This window comes from Rattus norvegicus, chromosome 9, assembly GCF_021556685.1.
Source record: "Rattus norvegicus strain SHRSP/BbbUtx chromosome 9, alternate assembly SHRSP_T2T, whole genome shotgun sequence".
Classification (NCBI taxonomy): Eukaryota; Metazoa; Chordata; class Mammalia; order Rodentia; family Muridae; genus Rattus; species Rattus norvegicus.
The window spans coordinates 11631732-11654376 of NC_141542.1; the positions used below are offsets into that span (position 1 = coordinate 11631732).

The 22645-nt window shown below is 39.6% G+C and overlaps 1 long non-coding RNA gene across 1 annotated transcript in view; it reads right to left on the minus strand.

Annotated features, from left to right (window-relative positions):
* LOC120094624 (uncharacterized) overlaps positions 1-22645 on the minus strand; it is a 174043-nt gene that overhangs the window by 112062 nt on the left and 39336 nt on the right. Inside the window, exon 2 of the long non-coding RNA XR_015629323.1 lies at positions 8822-8926. This is a non-coding gene — a long non-coding RNA (uncharacterized LOC120094624). The remainder of the gene's footprint in view (positions 1-8821; positions 8927-22645) is intronic.

A 22645-nucleotide genomic window follows, 5' to 3' on the forward strand; every position in this document is an offset into this window, starting at 1 on the left:
TTGACATACGGGCCTACAGGAGGGTCAAGCCACTGTCAGAGACAGCAAAACAAGCTAAGACCAGAGACAACCTGATGAGGAGAGGCAAGTACAGGAACCTAAGCAACAGAAACCAAGACTACTTGGCATCATCAGGATCCAGTTCTCCCACCACAGCAAATACTGGTTATCCAAACACTGTGGAAAAGCAAAAATTGGATTTAAAATCACATCTCATGATGACTATAGAGGACTTTAAGAAGGACATAAATAACTCCCTTAAAGAAATACAGGAGAACACAGGTAAACAAGTAGAAGCCCTTAAAGAGGAAACATAAAAATCCCTTAAAGAATTACAGGAAAACACAACCAAGAAGGTGAAGGAATTGAACAAAACCATTGAGAATTTAAAAATGGAAATAGAAACAATAAAGAAAGCACAAAAGGAGACAACCCTGGAGATAGGAAACCTAGGGAAGAGATTAGGAGTCATAGATGCAAGCATCACCAACAGAATACAAGAGATAGAAGAGAGAACCTCAGGGGCAGAAGATACCATAGAAAACATTGATGCAACCATCAAAGATAATGTAAAATGCAAAAGGCTCCTAAGCCAAAACATACAGGAAATCAAGGACACAGGGAGAAGATCACACCTAAAGATAATAGGTAGAGAAAAGAGTGAAGATTCCCAATTTAAAGAACCAGTAAATATATTCAACAAAATTATAGAAGAAAACTTCCATAACCTAAAGAAAGAGATGCCCATAAAAATACAAGAAACCTACAGAAATCCAAATAGATTGAGCCAGAAAAGAAATTCCTCCCATCACAGAATAGTCAAAACACCAAACGCACAAAACAAAGAAAGAATATTAAAAGCAGTAAGGGGAAAAGGTCAAGTAACATATAAAGGCAGACCTAAAAGAATTATACCAGACTTCTCACCAGAGACTATGAAAGGCAGAAGACCCTTGGCAGATCTCATACAGACCCTAAGAGAACACAAATGCCAGCCCAGGTTAATATATCCAGTGAAACTTTCAGTTAACATAGATGGAGAAACCAAGATATTCCATGACAAAACCAAATTTATACAATATCTTTCTACAAATCCAGCCCTACAAAAGGTAATAGATGGAAAACACCAACACAAGGTTTTGCTGTAAAAATCAGATAAAAAGCTGTTTTTTACCCCACACTAGAACCAGCACCACAATGTCCCAAGATGTCTGGTAGATATCTTCATCTCAGACAGCAAAGTGTCCCACCCTCTTTGCTCTATCCCATATCACATTGCCGATGGCTACTCTCTGAGCCTGGCAACAATCTCTCTACCCATCTAGTTCCCAAGGCAAGTTGCCACCATGCTAGACATACACATCCCAATTCTGCGGTGGCACAGTGTTTCCAGCCACCTCATACTCTTGAATTCTATTAAATCACCACATGAAAGAACACACAATACAATAACCTCTGATCCAATTGATAAGATATAATTGCCCACCTCAACATACAAAGCTCTGCACATATCCATCCCTTAAGAATATTCATAACAGCCTATAAATGTGTAGAGAGGAATCTTAACGTCTGCCTCTATGTTCTCTGGGCTGCTTCTCCCCCGTTGCTCCAGTCTCCTACTCCCACTACAACTTTTCTCCTGTCCATCTTGCCCTCTCATCCAATAATAGGCCTCATACTATCTTGTACTTGCCTTCACCTGCATAATGACATCATCCTACACAATCACGAAGATTACACCCTAGAAAAAGCAAGAAAGTAATCTCCTTGCAACAGAAACAAATGAAGAGACACACACAAACATATTTCTACCTCTAACAACAAAAATAACAGAAAACAACAATCACTATTCCTTAATATATCAACATCAATGGACTCAATTCCCCAATAAAAAGACATAGACTAACATAGTAAAAGCAATATACAGCAAACCAGTATCCAACATTAAACTAAATGGAGTGAAACTTGAAGCAATTCCACTAAAATCAGGGACTAGACAAGGCTGCACACTCTCTCCCTACTTATTCAATATAGTACTTGAAGCCCTAGCCAGAGCAATCAGAAAACAAAAGGAGCTCAAACAGATACAACTTAGAAAGGAAGAAGTCAAAATATCACTATTTGCAGATGATATGATAGTATACTTAAGTGATGCCAAAAATTCCACCACAGAACTCCTACATTTCATAAACCACTTCAGCAAAGTACCTGCACAAAAATTAATTCAAGTCAGTAGCCATCCCTACTCAAAGAATAAGCAGGATAAGAAAGAAGTTATGGAAATGACCTTTCACAATAGCCACAAATATTGTAAAATAACTTAGAGTGCCTCTAACCAAGCAAGTGAAAGATCTGTATGACAAGAACTTCAAGTCTCTGAAGAAAGAATTTGAGGAAGATCTCAGAAGATGGAAAGACTTCCCATGCTCATGGATTGGCATAAGTAATATAGTAAAAATGGTCATTTTTCCAAAAGCAATCCACAGATTCAATGCAATCCCCATCAAAATTCCTATTCAATTCTTCATAGAGTTAGAAAGAGTAACTTGAAAATTCATTTGGAATAACAAAAAACCCAGGATAGGGAAAACTATACTCAGCAATAAAAGAACTTCTTGGGGAATCGACACCCCTGACCTCAAGCAGTACTACAGAGCAATAGTGATAAATATATATATATATATACATATATATGTATATATATATATATATTATTGGTACAGAGACAGGCAGGTAGACCAGTGGAATAGAATTCAAGATCCAGAAATGAACCCACACACCTATGGTCACTTAATCTTTGATAAAGGAGCTAAAACCATCCAGTGGAAAAAATATAGCATTTTCAATAAATGGTGCTGGTTCAACTGGAGGTCAGCATGTAGAAGAATGCAGATCGATCCATGCTTATCACCCTGTAAAAAGCTCAAGTGCAAGTCGATCAAGGACTTCCACATCAAACCAGATACACTCAAACTAATAGAAGAAAAAGTGGGGAAGAGCCTTGAACACATGGGCACTGGAGAAAATTTCCTGACCAAAACACCAATGGATTATGCTCTAAGATCAAGAATCAACAAATGGGACCTCATAAAACTGCAAAGCTTCTGTAAGGCAAAGGACACTGTCATTAGGACAAAACAGAAACCAACAAATTGGGAAAAGATCCTGACCAATCCTACATCTGACAGAGGACTAATATCCAATATATACAAAGAACTCAATAAGTTAGACTCCAATAGAGTCAGTCAAGTAACCCTATTTAAAAATAGGGTACAGAGCAAAACAAAGAATTCTCAGCTGAGGAATATCAAATGGCTGAAAAGTACTTAAGAAATGTTCAACATCCTTAGTCATCAGGGAAATGCAAATCAAAACAACACTGAGATTCTACCTCACATCAGTCAGAATGGCTAAGATAAAAAAACTCAGATGACAACAGATGCTGGTCAGGATGAGGAGAAAGAGGAACACTCCTCCATTGTTGGTGGGATTGCAAACTGGTATAACCACTCTGGAAATCAGTCTGGAGGTTCCTCAGAAAATTGGACATTGTACTACCTGAGGACCAAGCTATACTTCTCCTGCGCATATACTCAAAAGATGCTGTAACATACAACAAGGATACATTCTCCACTGTGTTCATAGCAGCCTTATTAATAATTTCCAGAAGCTGCAAAGAACCCAGATGCCCTTGAACAGAGGAATGGATACTAAAAATGTGGTACATCTACACAATGGAGTACTATTTAGCTATCAAAAACATGACTTCATGAAATTCATAGTCAAATGAATGGAACTAGAAAATATCATCCTGAGTGAGGTAACGCGATCACACACACAAAAAAATACATGGTATGTACTCACTGATAAGTGAATATTAGCCCAAAAGCTCAAATTACCCAAGATAAAATCCACAGACTGCATGAAGCTCAAGAAGGACTAGTAAAGTGCAGATACTTCAGTCCTTTTTAAAAGGGGAAGGAAAAATATTCCTAGGAGGGGATATGGAGACAAAGTTTGGAGCAGAAACTGAAGGTGTGGTCATTCAAAGCCTGACCCACCTGGGTATATAGACCATTTATCTTCAGTCATCAAAACTAGATAATATTGATGAAGCCAAGAAATGCATGCTGATGGGAGCTGATGTAGCTGTCTACTGAAAGGCTCAGCCAGAGCATATCAAATACAGAGGCAAATGCTTGCAGCAAAGCATGGAACTGAGAATGGGGTCCCCGTAAGAGGAATTAGAGAAAGGATTGAAGGAGCTGAAGTGGCTTGCAACCCCATAAAAACAACAATACCAACCAACCAGAGCTCGTAGGGACTAAACGACTACACAAAACCTACACATGGCAGACCCATAGCTCCAGCTGCATGTGTAGCCAAGGATAGCCTTGTTGGGCACCAAAGGGAGGAGAAGCCCTTGTTCCTGCCAAGACTGGACCTCCCCAGTTCAGGAGACTGTCAGGGAGTGGGAAGAGGGGGTGGTTGGGGAGGGGGATCACCCTCATAGGAAATATACAAAGAATGAAAAAAACCTCAACACTAATAAACAAATAATTTAGTTTAAAAAATAGAGTACTGATCTAATTAGAAAATTATCAAAAAGAAGAATCTCAGATGGCCGAGAAAGATTTAAATAAATTTTCAGCATCCTTAGTCATAAGTGAAATAAAAATTAAAACCACTGTATTATTTCATTTCATACAATCAGAATGTCCAAGATCAATAGGCTGGCAAGAATGGAGACTGAAGGGAACACTCCTCTGTTGCTGGTGGAAATACAAACTTGTACAACAACTATAAAAATTACAGTGGAATTCATCAGAAAAATGGGAATCAATCTACCTCAAGATCCCGTTATACCATTCTTAGGGCATATCCCCTAAGTATTCTTCTACACAGACATTGGCTCAGTCATATCCATTGCTGCTCTATTGATAATAGCCAGAAATTGGAAATAATATAGATGTTTATCAATGGATGAATAGATAAAGAAAATGTAGTATATTTATAAAATGGAAAATTACTTAGCTAGTTAAAAACTATATTTAGTAAAAATTTTAGATTAAAAATCATAAAAACAGCAGGTAAATTGATATAATTAGAAAAAATCAATCTTGAGTGAAATAACTCAGAACCAGAAAGATAAGGTGTGTATTTGCTTATGTGTCCATACTAGCTGCTAAATCTTTGCTCTGTAAGCTGCAATCCAAATAACTATAGATGTTAGGTTGAAAGTAAGGGACTAAAGGGAGAAGGTAGATCTCCCTAGAAAGGGAAAATATAATGGATAAAGATACATGGGAGGCAGTGATGGAACTGGAATGGGAAAATTAAACAAGGAGGCATAGGAAAAAGGGGGTCAAGTGAAGGAATATGATGAGTGACATCTAAAACTAAGGGCCATTTGAGGAGTCCTATGGGAACCTAATACAGTAGGAGCTTTCTATAACATATACTTATATGGAAATTGTCTAGACCATATCACCAAATAGAGGACAAAGAGCTCTTAACTGAACAAGTTTCATCACCAAATGAAGCTCTCAGTAATGGAGATAGGTTATATTGAGTAAATCATCAAAGGGGTCCCATAGGAACCCCCAAAAGGGCTAGCCAATCGGCGTCTCTCCACAAATTGATAATAAAGCTCAATTCCTGAAAATAACATTTACACAAGTCACTGAACTTGGAGAGATTGAGCTGGTGCCTACTTAGAGTCTATATCACTACAGGCTAATGCCCATGTTACTGGAAGGTACTCTGCACACTACAAATGAGAAAGGTAAACACAAACACAACTACAAACCCTTTGAACTATAATCATGACCTGTCTGAAAGATATGGTGTTATAATAGTGACACAATGCTTTGCCAACTCATACCTGACTTGTATTAAGACCTATTCTATAAGATGTAATTCATGCATGACACTACTCCAGACAGGAACTAGATAGATCATGAACCTAGGGAAAAAGGAAATGCTACTGAAGTTCTCTGAATCCACTTGGGCCAGGTCTGCACAATTCAAATTACTTTTGGCAACAAAGTCTTCCATATTCCTACTAGAATAGCCCATTAAGCCCCTTTTAAAGCATTCTACTGCTTTCCAAATCTAAAATCCCCAAGTCCACATTGTTCCAAATGAAAGCATGGTCAGGCCTATCACAGCAATACCTCACTCCTAGTACCAACTTCTGTCTTAGGGTTTTACTTCTGTCAACAGATACCATGACCAAAACATCTCTTAAAAAGAACATTTCATTGGGGCTGCCTTACAGGTTCAGAGATTCAGGCCATTATCATGAAGGCAGGAACATGGCAGCATTCAGGGAGGCATAGTCATACAGGATGAGCTGAGAGTTCTACATCTCATCTAGAGGCTGCTAGATGAATACTCGCCTCCAGGTATCCAAGATGAAGGTCTTACATTCCACACCCACAGTGACACTTTCTCCAACAAGGCCACAACTACTCCAATAGGCCACACATTCTAATAGTGCTACTTGCTCCCTGGTCCAAATATATCCAAACCATCACACCCAGGGAGGACTATTTCTCTCATTTCAATCAGTCCCTAGTTTCTGTAGTTCTTTGTGTAGTAGTAAAAAAGACCACACAATCTAATCTGCACTTTTATGCATTGCTCTGTCCCAATCAATTCCACTGAAGAAATGGAAGGAGATTTTAGTTGTTAGTGAAGTCAAGAGAAAGGATGGGCAACTTGATACTGAAGTTGGGGTGGGAGTGGGAGTGGGAGTGGGAGTGGGGGGACAGTGAAGATCATGCATTGAAAGCTCATATTCTGCAAGAGACAAGGTCTATAATGAACGTTAAGTCAGAAGAGAGCTCTGTGGGGAAGCAGGAAAGCTAAAGCCAGCTCGATGTTCTCTCCAAAAAACAGAACTCAACTGGCCTGCCCAGCCCCCAAAAACGTTTCTCACAGAACAGCAGTAGGGCATGATAAGAAAGGACTGCTCCTCATAGACACTAGACCTATAGCATCTGAAAAGTATGCTGTAGATGGCAGGATTTCCCGAGACCTATCAAAATAATACTCACCACCTCCCCCCTTTTCCACTGACCCCCTTTTTCCTCAGAGAATACAGAGACCAATGGTTCCTATTCTCCATTCAATCTCTTGGCACCACCTGGAGCCTGACAGAGCCAGATGGGTGAAAGAACTCCACCTTTCACCATTCACATTCTATCTCAGCTGTGCTAGCAATTCACTTTATTAATGTTCTTTTTACAAATGTTTGCTATGTGATCATGAGTGTGTGGATGCCTTCAGAGATTACAAGAGGGTGTGGAATCCTCTAGAACTGGAGTGACAGTTGCTTATGAGCCAGCTGATATGAGTGCTCCAACCAAATTCAGATTCTCTGCAAGAACGGTATATGCTCTTAATTGCTGCACCATCTTTCCAGTTGGCTTGTTTTATTTTTTAATCAGCTACATTCTTTCAGTTGAAGCATCTGCAATATTTATGGAGGAATTGGATGTGGTGAAGTTTAGTGTATAGTTCCAAAAATAGTCTTTCATTCCAAGAGCTGAAGGTTCCTGGTGTAAACTTTATATTATTCCCTGAGTAGAATATTAAGTTTTAGAGCATCTACCACTGCTGAATATTACCACTATGGAAATGTACTAGCCAGCTAACAAAAGGCCCCTTCCACTTAATTAACTATTGAAGAATAAAGAACCAAAGATAGTACAGAAACAAATAAGAATTTAACAGCATAACTAAGTGAGGCAGTGAAATGACAACATATTTATAAATTCCAACATAATAATATAAGGAATACAAAAAAAGAAAAAACCAGCATCACCAAAAACAAACAAACACTAACATGGAACTCCTCAAAAAGTTACTAATGGCATCCAGTGAGAGTGAATTAAGTGAAACCCCAGACAGTGGAATCAAAAAGAATGGTTTTAACTTCGTTCAAAGACAAACAGCTAAACAAAATGAGGAAGGTAATTGAAAGAGGAACTTAAGGAGAAGATAGAACTAGTGAAGAAATCAAGCTAAAATGATGGAAATAAACATAAGTCAACCCCGTGGAAAGTCTCAGCTATAGAGTGGAATGAGGAAAGAACTGAATATCTGAGCTTATGATACCAGTAAGAGTTTCAAGATATATGTGACTCTCTAAAATTCAGATTTATAGGCTAGATATAGATGGATAGATAGATAGATAGATAGATAGATAGATAGATAGATAATGATCTCATTCTTAAGGCCTAGAATATTTTCAAAAGTATCATAAAATAAAACCCTTCCCAGGGTTAGGGAAAGAGATGCTGATCTAGACATAGGAGCAATAAGAGCTCCCTTTATCATATTGTAATTAAAAACACTAAATATACATTAAAAAGATGTTAAAATAGATAAAGAAAAAGTTATATGTGAAGACAGGCCCATCAGAGTAAAACCAGATTATTCAACTGAAACTTTAAAAACTTGAGGGATAGCTAGTAATGATGGTCTCAAAAAACTGAATGATAACAACTGTAAACCAGATTATTATACCCAGCACAGCTATGTTATAACTGAAGGAAAAAACACAAGTTTTCCATGATAAAAATTAAACCAAAGATATTTATATAACCACTAATTCAGCTTTCCTATGATGCTTAAAGAAATCTTTCAAACTAGAGTGAAAAAAAAAAAGACAAATCTGTCCTCAAGGCCACAGGAAGAAAAATAACCGGACTAGAATGATAAGTGATTTAGAAAAGAAGAGAGAAACCCCAAATACTAGTGAAGACACAACACTCTATTTGCAAGACACAGAGAAAATGAACCTATAACTAACCAGGAAATGTCTTCTCCACTGGCTCTTTCATTGTCCAGGAAATGTCTTCTCCACTGGCTCTTTCATTGTCCAGGAAATGTCTTCTCCACTGGCTCTTTCATTGTCCTGAAAGTTGTCAGGCAAGGTGATGAGTAAGGACTGGGGCATGCATAGCAATATTCTTATTCAGTTCTGGACTTTGCATGCTACAAATTTGACCTACCATGCAAGATGAACTTACTGGTACAATAGTTACATGACTGTTTTGGCATTAACCAATGACTTTTGACTAGATTTTGGGCCTACTCCACAAGAAGGAATGTATTAGGTAGACATTCATACACCATAGAGGAACTCTAATACTATTTTTCTGCTAAATGTTCATGCTGTCAAGTTGCCTTCTAAATATTTATGCTTATACAAATATTAGTGTTCCTTTATACATTGATTTAGAGAGAACCTTTTTTTGCAGTGAGAATAAATAACTGCTGACTATGTGTCCCTAAATGAGATGCCTATATATATTTGGATAGTTTTCAGATAGTATACAAGCTAGCCAAGACATAACACATAAATTTCAAGCCTTTCTTAAGCTAAGAGAGATAACAGAATATACTATTTTATTGAAAAAATGATGGACTGGGTGTTAGGTGTATTTTATTCTTTGTAAATTACAAAATGGTAATAGTTATTCTCAGCTTACATTTGAGAGAAAAGTTCTTTTTTTAATTAGACAGAAAGGGTGAAGTGTAGATTATTTTCTTTTTGCGGGTGAGGGCAGGCACAAGATAAAGCAAGGACTGTGATTGGGCAGTGAAAAAGTAAGGCGGGGACAGTTTTTGTAAGGTGAGAGAGAAGAAAAAAGAAGAGTTAGGAACCAAGGGGAAGGCAGAGAAGGAAAACCCAGATCCATGTGGCATTAAATGGCCACAGGTAATTATGAATGTTTCTTAAGGGATGGATTTTTTATAGGACAATTTGTCTTATCTAGGTGGGAAGTTTATATCATTATCAATTGGCTGTGAGTTTATTATATGGTCATTTTGTGGGTTGAGAATTTAAGATATAAATCTGATTGCTAAATTACAAACTTCCTGAGTTTTGATTTTAACAGGCTACTGGTAGTTGGGACTATATCCACAGCGGGGCAGATGCTGGGAATGTGAGCAGAGTCTGCCACAAGAGAGCCCCGAGATAGGCGGAGTCTGTATGAAATTGGCATGGCAGTGACCTGCCTTGGAAACTAGATGGATGGAGAGGTTGCTGCAGCGTTCAGAGAGTAGCCGTCAGCAGCACGGGATAGAGATTGGGAGTTTGGCAGGTGAGATGCTTTGCTGACTGAGATGAAAATACCCTACAGATGCCACGTGGCCACTGGTGCCAGTAATATTGCAGGATGATAGATTTCTTTTTTAATATTTGCCACTATATTTTGGTTTGTGGATTTCTTTGCATTCCAGTCTTAATTTTCTCCTGATTTTCCTTATCTGGCCTGATTTTGCTTTGTTTTATTTGCCTGTGTGTCATTGTTATCCAGAAGTATTTTTCTAGCCAGATATTAGACTATTGGGAAAAGTTACCACAACTAAGGTAATTTAACCAGTCTGTGAACAAGTTACGGGTGAAGTTAATAGAAAAGACATTTACTTCTGGATAGCCAAGACATAGTTTTAAGAAAAAAAGCAGATGATTACTAAAATAATTTGGAACTAAATATGCTTCTCCACTTCACACAGTGCTTTTATCACTCTGACATCTTCTAAGTTGACTAGAAAACCATGTATTTAGACAAGCTCTGAATGGGCTTAATGTGCACAAGCCATGTAACCTAACCCTCGGTCCCACAATGCAGACTGGAGAAAGACAAGCATAAGGACTGACCCACTTTCCAGCCCTGGCTCAACTTCTATCAACTACCTATAACTCCAGTGCCAGAGGATCAAGTGCCCTGTTCTCCTCTCTGTGAGCACTAGGTATGAGTGTGTGATACATACACACGTGCAAGCAAACACCCATATATATTAGTAGCCTTTTTTAATGTTCACTCTTTGCAAGCAAAGGTAATATAAAAGTCATATAGCTAGAAATGCCTTTATATACCCTATAGCCTATCAGAATTGAGTTTCCTGTGGTCTCAAAAAGCCATTGTTGACAAAAGTAAAAAACAAAAATCCTAAGAACTGGATTAAAGCTACTTCTTAGTCTTTACCAGATGCCAGTGACTTAATCTAACTTTGTACACCAGCCACTCAAAAGAATTCATGAGTCGAGGATGTGTAAACACAGCAGAGTTCCTCGTTCATAAGTAGCTAGGTTTGTATCATTTCGTTAATCCATCACTATGCAATAGGAGTCTGTAGATAGGAAGCTCTCTGTTTCTTGGGCTTAAAAAGACTATATAGTCTGCACTTCTTCCAACAGCTATTGTCATGTACACAGTAGAAATGGCTTATTCTGCTCAGATTAGCTTTTCCAAAAATAGAGAAAAAAGTATCCCCCAGCAAGGTGTCTCCATTACTGAATAGATGGTACCATTATTTATCAGGTAGATTAAGCTTTTTGCCATTAGTGGCAGGAATTGCCCCCTGAGCATTTCCAGACAGGTGGTTTGTCTTGAATATAGCCACCCATTGTGACTGTAACAATACAATTCTTCTGCAGAAAGGCAACTCCCACTCAATAAGGAAAAGAGAAAACAAACAAACCAGAAGAAAGAGTGGCAGGTGAGAAAACCAGTGGGATCCACGGTTGGAAAAGTAGAAGCTAAACGAAATCCAGGTATATTCCTAAGGGAACTCTCCTTTAGAGAAAGCTATTGTACACAACTAAAGGTTTATTCACCCACTAAATTATAGTTCCAATATTTCGTAAGTATTCCCTGAGTCACTGAATAAATAAAATTAAGAAACTCCATACAAAATTGACTATCAGACCATTAGACCTGAGCTTTTATTATACTTTGGAGGAGTTATCGCCCATCTTCCTTGGGCATGCCATGCACCAAGCAAGCCACACACACACACACACACACACACACACACACACACACACACACACACACACATGCGCGCACACATACACACATACACAAAGAGGCAGAAAGACATGCTATAGTGGTAAAGCTGTAGGCTACTTCTTCTCTGTCCCCAGACGCTATTTTCATTAATATTATATTTTTGCCAGTGTGACAAATCACACTTGAACAAATACTTGAACAAATAGAAATGAAGGATTTATTCTGGCTGGTGGTTTCAGCCCATGGCAAAGAGGCTGCTATTGGACAAAGCAGCACACACCATGGTGTCCAGGAAGCAGAGTGTTAAAGATTACCTGAGCCAGTGGACTTTCTTCTTTTCCCATTAATTTATTGGGGCTCATAGTCTAAAAGTTGTGCCAAGGTCATTTAGAATGATCTCTTAACTAGTCCTCTCTGGAAAGACTTTCACAGGCATCCCTAGAAGGATGCAGTCTTAGTCAGGTTTTACATAAAATATCATGACCCAGAAGTAAGTTGCGGAGAAAAAGGTTTATTCAGCTTACACTTGCCACATTGCTCTTCATCACCAAAGGAAGTCAGAACTGGAACTCAAGCAGGTCAGGAAGCAAAAGCTGAAGCAAAGGCCATGGAGGGATGTTACTTATGGGCTTGCTTCCCCTGGCTTGTTCAGCTTGCTTTCTTATAGAACCTAAAACTACCAGCCCAGGGATGGCACCACCCACAATGGTCCCTACCACCCTTGATCACTAGTTGAGAAAATGCCTTACAGTTGGATCTCATGGAGGCATTTCCTCAAGGGAGGCCCCCTTCTCTATGATAACTCCAGCTTGTGTCAAGTTGACACACAAAACCAGCAAGTACAGTTGCTTTACTTATCTCCTAGTCACTTCTTAATCTAATACATTGACAATCAATAATGACCATACCCTTACCCATTATAAGAGGGTACTATCTTGGTGCCAGTAAGGTATTAACAGCTGACCACACACATCAGGGGACACCTGCTATTTGAAGATATAGTCAGTAGAAGGGTCTGGATTATGGTTGATGACAAGAAATATTTAGGTCCCAAATCTGAATATCCAAGACTTGAAATGTTCTGTGCCACAAAGCCACTCAAGCCATTGTTCCTCTGTGACAGCAGTGATGGATGAGCTGCCATTCCAGGAAGCTATGAATGCACCAGAGAAATGTTCAAGCAGCAGGCAGCAAGAGTCATAAACAACCATCAGTGAGCACTGTCACTGTTCATTTCAGTGATACATGTATCAAAATATGCTATGTTGGCAAAAGAAGCTCCCATCCTCTCACAGTGTTTTAAGGAAGGGGCTGCTTAGTCCAGTGGATAAGAGTTCATGTTGAGAATTAGACTCGTCAAACATCAATTCAAATTTTGCTTTTACATAACACAGTCAGCCTCCCCAGGCCCTAGACCAGATGCCTGTATAGTAGCCAGCAATGAGCCTAGTTTCTACTAGCAGTTACCCATATTGTCGGGGTTTAAGTCTACTAGCCTTTTTCCTTTACAAGATACTTAAGTTTTCTCTGTGTTAATTTATATGGTGGATCCTGTGATGTGTTGACTGTACTCCCAGAATAAAAGAATTGATTTGGTCAACATGTGGAGAAAAAGATTGTGGAGTGCTCAGCTCTAAGTGGGATGGGGCAGAAAGGTTAGTAACATCAAAGAAACAGTGTTTTCAGACACAACAGAGATGTTGTACATATGAACTAACAGTGATTCTGACAGCATGCATAAGACTAGTACAACCAGACATTTCAACATAGAAATGGAAAGATGAACAAAAAATCCTACCTCTAGCTGAAGAATTTTTGATATTTGATAGATGTTGAAAAAGATAGAACAATTTCTTTGATGATGTGACCCCCTGTCTGAAGCCTGACCACATGACAAGACAGACCCTATTCCCAAGAGTAGGTGGGACTTCATGATTGTTCAAAACACATTGTATGAGATTTTCAAAGAGAATTTTCAAAAGATTAATGAAAATATTTTTAAATAAAAGAATAAAGATGAGGCTGGAGAAGTGGCTCAGGGTTAAGAGCACTAAGTGCTCTTCCAGAGGTCCTGAGTTCAAGTCCCAGCAACCAATGGTGGCTCACAACCATCTGTAATGGGATCCAAAGCCCTCTTCTGGCATATCTGAAGACAGCTACAGTGTACTCACACACATAAAATAAATAAGATTCACAAGAAGAAGAAGAAGAAGAAGAAGAAGAAGAAGAAGAAGAAGAAGAAGAAGAAGAAGAAGAAGAAGAAGAAGAAGAAGAAGAAGAAGAAGAAGAAGAAGCTTGCTATTGCAGTTTTAGAGAGCTCTCTGCTTCCAGAAGCTTTGAAGATTAATGAAGCTAAACTTGACAGAAGTGATGACTGGGTCTCAGGCTGGAAATACAGAAGAGTCTGCTGTATTTCTAAAGATGGCTTCCTCCCTGGTGTGTCTGTATGCCGGTGCTGCTTCTGGCTGATACCTTGCCTGAGTGTGGTGATTGAACATCCATGTGCAGTCTGCCCATTAGGCTAACTGTGGCTAGGAAAATGGAAAATCATAGAGAACCTGGACTTACTTTGGGGTGACTTAGGCCTTAAATATGAGTGTCTTGTTGGCGTGTTCCTGAACTCAGTGTTACTTTGTTCTTTGTCATTCTATCACTGTGTGCCTCTTCGTTCTTCAAAACAGATACCTGTGTACAAAGGAAGGTATTTGTGGTATTTTCTAAAGAGTGGTAAGGTCACACTTCCTAAGACTGTGAGCAAAGGAGATGCTATTGGCCAGAGGAAAAGAAAGGAGTCACCTCCCTTCACTTGTGCTTATCTCAAGATACCACCTATGGCAGCTGTCATGAGAGGGCGATTGGATTATAAATTGGCCCATTTTGTGAGCTAAGGTCTATAGTGATATTTAACCTAGTATTTAACTCAGAAATTAGATTTCCAAAACAAACAAACAATATTAAGCAGGGCTAAAGAGATGCACCAATGATTTAAAGTACTGGCTGCTATTGGTTCACAATCATCTGTGACTCCAGTTCCAGGAGACCCAATGCCCTCTTCTTTTTTTTTTTTTTTTCCGGAGCTGGGGACTGAACCCAGGGCCTTGCGCTCCCTAGGCAAGTGCTCTTCCGCTGAGCTAAATCCCCAACCCCCCCCAATGCCCTCTTCTAATCTCCACACACATCAGGCACACATATGATGAACAGACATGCACAGAACCAAAACACCATACACATAAAAAGTAATAATATAGCAATAAAAACAAAATCCAGGTGAAGAAATGAAAAAAAAAACCATTTTTGATGGGATGATACCTCTTATTTAGAGGCCAAGCCATACAAAAGCAATATCAACTGTATCAAGAGACTTATCTACAAGAATGTGTTATTTGCCTGTGTTCTGGTTTTGGCTTTAGAGATAAGAGTCGTCCTGTGTTGTTCAACCTGGTTTGTAATTCACTGTTCAGGCCAAACTGACCTGGAACTGATGATACCTCTGCCTCATCCTCCTGAGTGCAAAGATCTCAGGTATGTGCTACTAGGCCTGGCCTTGGAGAACTTCTATAATGCATTTCAACAAATATATTTTTATTTCATCCAGAATATTAAAAAGTTTTAGGGCTGGAAAGATGGTTTGTAGGATAAAGTCTCTGCTGCCAAGCCTGATGACCTGAGCTTGATTCCTGAATCTCACATAGAAGAAGAGAGGACAAACTTGACTTTGTCCTCTGACTGCAAGTTGTCCTCTGACTTCCATATACATACTGGGATATGTGCCACCTCCTGTAGATAGATATATAGATAGATAGATAGATGGATAGATAGATAGATAGATAGATAGATAGATAGATAGATAGATAGATGATAGATAGATGGATGGATGATAGATGGATAGATGGATGGATAGATAGATAGAGATAATAAATAAACAAATGAATAATTAAATGGATAAATAAAGTTTTGCCTTTATCATTTATTTTTTTCTTGAATATACCTCCTGTTGTCATTTAGAAATGAATTCCCATAGAAGTTTTGACTAACTTTCAGGCCTATCGCCTTGTTTTCATGAGCTAAGCTGAATGTGTCCCTGTAATTAAATTGTTTCAAAGTGCAATTGGCTAGGGCTGTAACAACATCCAGAATGCTAACAATGGATGGAGCAGTTTATTTAAATCTGAAAGCAGTGTCTATGGGCTTCTAAAGAGCATTCGAAGTGTTTAAAACAGTGAACAGTGGTAGTTCATGTTCTTTTCTATATCCTGCCCCTATTTCTGAGCTATTGAAGGCTTCACCAGCTATATCTTGCATTTAGTCAACTATTTATTTTCTAAATACACTGGTGATGAGGGCAAGAGTTTTCCTAGTGGGTGATACAGAGGTATATGAGTGTGAAAGAGTTCTATTGTTCATGAAATTAACACTGTGGTAGAGACAGGAATGATGCAGACTGGTAGATAGAGAGATTCAGCTCTGATAAAACTCCATGGGGAATTGGCAAGAATGAGTTTTTTAAGCCTGCATTGCTGCAAGGAGAACAGGGCTTTTATCCATCAGCTTCAGTGTGGGCCACTCCCAGTGTGCACTACTAAAACAGTAACAACAGACATAACCTTGCTATGCCCTCATTAACTACCATACAATGTATTTGGAAGCATAATAAAGCCATTATTTTACATCATTAACTTTGGTGTGGTTTTCAACATAACAGCAATAAGGCCAGATTTCGCCAAATCACTCTGAGACCTCTGGTTACAGGAATCTAGAGGCATAATTGCCATAAAGTGAACTGTATTGGAACAAGTCTCTGTGGAATACTAGTATCCAAATACCAGGCTGCTTGGTTGACAGGACTCATTTTCTCTCAGCCGCTGTGTAATTTAGAAGCAAGGCTTGCTCTCCTGGGTCTATGTCATTCTGGAATCACATTTTTTCCTACCAAAGCCAGAACATTTCTCCTGTTCTGGAGAAAGTTTTGAAGTCCTGATAGAGCACCAAACTGTAAAGCCAGCTTGAGTCAGTACCTTATTTAGTGTCTTACTTAGTGCTTCCTAAAAGTTGGATTTATTGAGCTGCTTTGATTAGTTAGTTTGTTTTCAATGAAACTTAAGATACACACACAAAATGGGAGTTAGGGGGTGTTGAAAACACTTATTGTATTGAATAATATATGACTCCCCAAATACAATTCAGCTGATGAATCTGAACTGAATTCCACCCTGCTCCTCCTAGGACTGAGAAGCAGAACTCTTCAACTTTCTTCTATGCCTGCAGCAAACAGAAAAGTCTTGGCAAGCTCCCTATTATTGCCTCTTTCAAAGGAATGCTTAGAATATCGCCAATCAATTCAGAGCTTTTCTTGAAAATGTTATTTGTTACGTACAAGTGGAGTAATTTTGTAAAGTGACAGCTCCCCATAAAAGATGATGGAGTTGTTATAAGAACAGTCTTTGGTGGTGAAAGTCCAAAGTTGAGTTTGTTAAAGAAGTGCCAAAAGAATCCTTAGGGGGAAATGTCTTTTCTTTTCTTATTTGATGATTTTTCACTCTATAATGAAGCGAGCACCGAGGCTTCAGCCTCACAATTGAGGGAACTACTTTATAGGCAGGAATCCCAGCTGTTTGAATTCCAGGAGGGGAACACTCTTCAAACGCTTCTTATTTGGAAACAAACATTCCTATACAAGACAAAATCCCAGTTTCTTTGTGGAACTGACTAGCATCCCAATCTAACTCCTCCTGGAATAAGTTAATACTAGGTCTTTCAAAGGTCAACTTATTTCTAAACACTAAACCTGGATCATTAGTGGGCATGTTCCAGAAATTGATTACTATAGCTTATTGGTATAGCTATTCTCATTCAAGTGGAAGAAACATAACAAGAGGTGCCAGGTTACCAAGAAACTCACTTCCTAAATAAAGAGTAATGGAAAGCTAATTTCATAACATTTCCAGCAAGCTCAAAACCTGTTTGCTAATACCATCTGAATGTTGAGGTAGAAATTGTACCTTACACCTGAGTCTGTGCTCGATGACCAATGTATTACTTTACTTTCCATTGCTGTGGTAAAGACCATGACCAAAATCAACATGGAGAGAAAGGCTTTATTTGGCTTATATGCCCCAATAATAGTCTGCCATTGAAGGAAATCAGGGCAGGAACCTGGAGGCACAAACTAAAGCAGGGACATGGAGACAGGAACTGAAGCAGAGACTGTAAAGGAGCACTGCTCACTGATTTGATCTTCATAGCTTGCTAAGCCTGATTATTCTATAATTTATTTATTTTTATTTTATGTGCATTGGTGTTTTGCCTACATGTATGTCTGTGTCAGGGTGTCAGATCTTGGAGTTACAGTCACTTGCCAGTTGCCATGTAAGTGCTGGCCTGCCATGTGAGTGCTGGGAATAGAACCCAGGTCCCCTGGAAGAACATCCAGTGCTCTTAATTGCTGAGCCATCTCTACAGTCCCTTGGTTTCTTATATAACCCAGGATCACTTACTCAGCATAACACTGTCCACAGTGTCTGAGCCCTCTCCCAACAATCATTAATCAAGAAAATGCCCACAAAGACTTAACTACAGGCCACTATGAAAGAAGCATTTTATCAACTTATATTTTCTCTTTCCAGAAAACTCTAGCTTATGCCAAGTTGAAAAAAACAAAAACAAGCAACATGCAAAAAAATTTTTAAAAATAAAAATAAAACAATAAGGTCATGAAATAACATTTTAGAATGTCCCTGATGACTTCTTCCTACCTAGTTCCTATTTAGTGCCCCCACCTTCTCTCCAGTGCACTATCTTTGATTCCTCTGTAATCTGGTGGTTTGAATATGCTTGACCCAGGAAATGGCACTATTAGGAGGTGTAGCCTTGTTGGAAAAAGTGTGTCACTTTGGGGATGGGCTTTGAGAGACTTTCCTTCTAGCTATCTGGAAGCCAGTCTTCTGTTTGCCTTTGGAACAATATGTAAAACTCTCAACTTCTTCTCCAGCACCAGACCTGCCTGCACACTGCCATGCTTCCTGCCATGATGATAATAGCCTGAACCTCAGTAAGCCAGTGCCAATTATACGTTGTCCTTTATAAGAGTTGTCTTGGAAATAACCCTATTAAAAATGGGGTTCAGAGCTAAGCAAAGAATTCACAGCTGAGGAATGCTGAATGGCTGAGAAACACCTAAAGAAATGTTCAACATCTTTAGTCATAAGGGAAATGCAAATCAAAACAACCCTGAGATTTCACCTCACACCAGTGAGAATGGCTAAGGTCAAAAACTCAGGTGACAGCAAATGCTGGCGAGGATGTGGAGAAAGAGGAACACTCCTCCATTGTTGGTGGGATTGCAGACTGGTAAAACCATTCTGGAAATCAGTCTGGAGGTTCCTCAGAAAATTGGACATTGCACTACCTGAGGACCCAGCTATACCTCTCTTGGGCATATATCCAAAAGATGCCCCAACATATAACAAAGACACGTGCTCCACTATGTTCATCGCAGCCTTATTTATAATAGCCAGAAGCTGGAAAGAACCCAGATGCCCTTCAACAGAGGAATGGATACAGAAAATGTGGTACATCTACACAATGGAATATTACTCAGCTATCAAAAACAATGACTTTATGAAATTCGTAGGCAAATGGTTGGAACTGGAAAATATCATCCTGAGTGAGGTAACCCAATCACAGAAAAACACACATGGTATGCATTCATTGATAAGTGGCTATTAGCCCAAATGCTTGAATGACCCTAGATGCACAGAACACAAGAAACTCAAGAAGAATGACCAAAATTCGAATGCTTCACTCCTTCTTTAAAAGGGGAACAAGAATACCCTTGGGAGGGAATAGGGAGGCAAAATTTAGAACAGAGACAGAAGGAACACCCATTCAGAGCCTGCCCCACATGTGGCCCATACATATACAGCCACCAAACTAGATAAGATGGATGAAGTGCAGACCGACAGGAGCCAGATGTAGATCTCTCCTGAGAGACACAGCCAGAATACAGCAAATACAGAGGCGAATGCCAGCAGCAAACCACTGAACTGAGAATAGGTCCCCCGTTGAAGGAATCAGAGAAAGGACTGGAAGAGCTTGAAGGGGCTCGAGACCCCATATGTACAACAATGCCAAGCAACCAGAGCTTCCAGGGACTAAGCCACTACCTAAAGACTATACATGGACTCACCCTGGACTCTGACCCCATAGGTAGCAATGAATATCCTAGTAAGAGCACCAGTGGAAGGGGAAGCCCTGGGTCCTGCTAAGACTGAACCCCCAGTGAACTAGACTATGGGGGGAGGGCGGCAATGGGGGGAGGATGGGGAGGGGAAGCCCATATAGAGGGGGAGGGGCTAGGGGGATGTTGGCCCGGACACCGGGAAGAGGAATAACAACCAAAATGTAAATAAGAAATACTCAAGTTAATAAAGATTAAAAAAATAAAAATCACTCTTATGTAATAAGAAAAAAAAGAGTTGTGTTGGTCATAGTGTTATAGTGTCGCTTCACAGCAATGGAAACCCTAAGACACATGATAACCCTCAGGTACTCAGTGAACCTGAGTACATTCTCATCCTGGGTTTATCAGAACCAGTTGCTCTTACTATAAAATCTGGGAAAGGGCCTGGAGAGATGGATCAGCAGTTAAAAGGACTTGATGTCTTGCAGAGATCCTGAGTCCAAGTCCCAGTACTCAATATGGCAGCTCAAAAATACTTAAAGCTCCAATTCAGAGTATCTTATGCTCTCTTTTGATCCCTGAATGATGTGTGGATATAAAGCATTTTAAGGGGATGAGTTTGGGTAAATATGACCAAAATATACTGTATAAAATTCTCAAGGAAGTAATAAAAATTACTCTACGTCTAAAAGAGAGGCAGAGCGATTTGGTCATTCATAGGAGAAGCATCTTTCCATTCTGCTCAGCGAGTGTGGCTCTGTTTGAGCTTTAACACCAGCTGGGTGATCCGAGCAAGGGCCTCAGACTTTGGCTTTGGGTGAAAGAACACGGCCAGAACTAAGCAGAAAGCTAGGAAGTCCAAGGTTGGGAAAGTCCCCACCACCACCCTCGAAACTGGCAAACAGCTGGCCACAAAGGCAGCCAGGGAAAGCACCCCCTCTACGGGTGCAGTTAAGAAATCTCATCGCTACATGCCCAGAACCATGGCTCTAAGAGAAATTCATCCTTACCTGAAATCACCTGAACTGCTCATCCAGAAGGGGCCTTTGCAGAGGATAGTTAGGGAGCTCTCTCAGAATTTCAAAACCGACTTGAGGTTTCAAAGTGAAGCTCTTGGTGTGCTTCAGGGGCCAAGTAAAGCATACCTCGTGAGGTTGTTCGAAGATGCATAGAAAGTCACCACCACACCCAAAGACATCCAGTTGTCTTGCTGGGTGTGTGCGGCGGCGGGGGGCGGGGGGCCTGGGGTGTGTGATAACTCAGGGTGGATTTTATGACATTTTGTAGTAAATTCTGTAAAATACTTGGATTTAATTTCTGACGTTTTAGTAAGAAATTGTTTATAATATGTTGCGTTTGTACTTAAGTCATTCCATCCTCCACTCAGGATGACTGGGAAGCGTGACTGTTCACAGGCCTCAGTGACACAAACACTGTAGCTCAGGAGTGACAAGTTGCTAACATGCACAAGGGATGGGTGATACTTCTTGCTTCTCATGATGCATGTTTCTGCATGTCAATGACTTGTTGGGTAGCTGTTAAGGTACTGGAATTGATAAATAGGTGCAGGATCCTTTTACGATAAAACTGGTTATGATTTGATTCAAGTGTTTTAACCACCATGCGTCACTGTGATAGAATGTGGGTTTTTTCAACGGTTAAAGATACAAGTTTTTACCAGTGTAACACTTTCCTTCAAAAGAAAGAAAACAGAAAGGAAGGAAGGAAGGAAGGAAGGAAGGAAGGAAGGAAGGAAGGAAGGAAACCTAGTAGCTGTATTTGTGCATTTGTAATAGCTATTTTATTGTAGTATTCAAGATTTTTAAATTAAATAGTTTACATTCACAAATGGTAGGGAGTCTTGTCGTTAACGGTGTGTGTAATTTAGCCCAGTTGTTATTTTCTGACTAGACTGCATTGTTTTTAACAAAGTGGGAAATGCCATGTGTTAATATTAAACCTCGCATAAGAACTCATTGCAGCACATGTTCACTAATCGCTGACCCTCTGGTTGGTGACGCATACACTAACAGGACTTTATTTATAAGGGTTCTAGAGTAAAATAACAAGTTATTCACACTGGCATCGTCTGTTCCTAATCCAGTTAGCGCAGATGTGTTGTGTTGTTTGGTCTTAATGCCTAGATGGAGTTCTCTTTTGTTTCCTTTTAATCTCTAAGGGGAAAACCAATGTACAGGGTTTGTTTTCTTTATGGAGTTTAAGCAAGGGGGTAACAATGCACCTTCGGCTTATTGGACCTCTGCCAGTGAAGATGGGTTGGGTTAGACCTGGTTACTCTCCTGCCAAAAATCTAAAGGAGGAAAGGGGGGGTAGAAACAAAGGCACTAAGGGAATGGTGACAGAGAAGCACTTAACAGCTTCTGGTGTATCTGTTTCCTTGGTTACAGATAATAGAGAAAGGGAACATGGGAGGCAAACACCTGCAGCAGCATAAAAGATGCCCTGAGAGACTAGACAAAGGACGCCAAATACAGAGGAGCAACTGTCAATCAAGGGAGGAAACTAGGCAGTTATTCTGGTGATCCAGGGCAAAAGGGACACTCTGGACTAGAAACCAATTGAAAGGAGTTTCTTTGATTATTGATTTCTGTTGAGTTGACCTGAAGATGCCTGCCACCGCCACCCCTCT